The sequence below is a fragment of the Notothenia coriiceps genome, unplaced genomic scaffold (assembly GCF_000735185.1).
Source record: "Notothenia coriiceps isolate Sejong01 unplaced genomic scaffold, NC01 NC01_scaffold00006077, whole genome shotgun sequence".
Classification (NCBI taxonomy): Eukaryota; Metazoa; Chordata; class Actinopteri; order Perciformes; family Nototheniidae; genus Notothenia; species Notothenia coriiceps.
In genome coordinates, this window is record NW_011338778.1 from 89053 (window position 1) to 90692 (window position 1640).

General features: G+C 45.1%; 1 protein-coding gene across 1 annotated transcript in view; it reads right to left on the reverse strand.

Moving 5' to 3' along the window:
* Nucleotides 1-287, reverse strand: part of calhm5 (calcium homeostasis modulator family member 5) — a 1251-nt gene extending 964 nt beyond the window's left edge. Inside the window, exon 1 of the mRNA XM_010768813.1 lies at nucleotides 1-287. This exon is cut by the window's left edge and continues 546 nt beyond it. The gene's annotated coding sequence lies outside the window, so the exon portion shown is untranslated.
* Between the last annotated feature and the right edge of the window lie 1353 nt (nucleotides 288-1640).

A 1640-nucleotide genomic window follows, 5' to 3' on the forward strand; every position in this document is an offset into this window, starting at 1 on the left:
GTCAGCGGGAATGGAACACTCCACGAGATGTGGACAGTGTGAAAGAGTTGTTATTTCCTTTCTCAGCTGAAGACAAGCCTGTCCCTGCCCCTCCCTTTGGCTGCCTCTCTCCAGACTCCTCCTTCAGCCCTACAGTATTTCACTTTACTCACCACATACCTCTTCTCCAAAGGGAAGTCCCTGCTTTACTGTCACTAAAAACAAAGGCACAGCCCCAGTTGTACAGTTACAGCTTCACTCTACTTCTCCTTCTCTGTTCATGTATACATTCCTCTTTAAACGCTTCCCTCAACAGCTCTAAGTCCTGCTGTTCTCGTTTTATAACCACCTGTCTGTGTCGCGTGACAGTGACGGGAATGCAGCCTGAAGCAAAACAGAAATTAACACACACCAGAGGAACTGTTTCCACTCACTTTAATACAAAGCAGTCAATCATTCGTATACAAAGGAAATGAAGGGCAACTTGATTTGTTTCTCTTCAAGCACACACAAACAAACCTCAGTTCCACTGAGAGCAGAGCGCATTCAACAAGCATGAAATCAACCAATTGTATGAGGGATGACAAAATGTGCACAGGGGGAAAGTATAGCCTACACGCAGAAAGTCATACTGAATAAGAGCATATCCATGCTTTTGAATCTTTCCATCTAGAACATACCATACGTTGCAGAGGCAGAGCAGCAGTCAGCATCAGTGCACAGAGGAAGGGATCACATCCTCTTGGTGGTTTCCATTAGAGAGACTAAATCCCTGTGAGTGCTTCACAGGAAAACCCTTCCACATCATTATCTGCTGCCATTACAGCAACACTAGTCTGTACAATGCCTGATGCTTATATGCTGATTGGGTGCATGTGGAGGCGTGTGGTGCAGTGGGTAGTGCCTTGATGTTGGGATCAGTGGGACACAGGTTCAAACCCCACTGCAGTCAGCATGTCGTTGTGTCCCTGCAGACACTTCACCCCAAATTGCTCCTGTGGGGATTGTCCACAGTATTGAGTATGTAAGTCGCTTTGGATAAAAGCGTCTAACAAGTGACATGATGTAATGTATGTAACATGCATTTTTGTTAAAGGGGCTCNGGGACCTACATCTGTTTACACAGTCACATGTGGGGACTCGCCTCCCTTATGGGGACAAAATGGAGGTCCCCATGAGGGGAATCATCAATTTTAGGGTGAAGACGTGGTTAGAGGGTTAGGGTAAGGTTAAGGGTTAGGGTTAGGCATGTGTTAGTTATGGTTAAGGTTAGGATAAGTCTCGAGGAAATGCATGTAAGTCAATGTAATGTCCCCTGAAGTGATGTATACATGGTNTGTGTGTGTTTGTGTGTGTGTGTGTTTGGATAGGTGTGTGTGTGTGTGTTTGTGTGTGTGTGTGTGTTTGGATAGGTGTGTGTGTGTGTGTGTGTGTGTGTGTGTGTGTGTGTGTGTGTGTGTGTGTGTGTGTGTGTGTGTGTGTGTGTGTGTTTGGATAGGTGTGTGTGTGTCACGTAGTTAATAGAGTTCGTCCGGGACACTGAAGACATTCTCCGTCTTCTCCTCCACTCCATTAGGCTGTAAGTGGAGGCGGAAGTGTATCAGATGTGTGTGTGTGCTTTAAGTCGATAAATATATATATATATATATATATATATATAT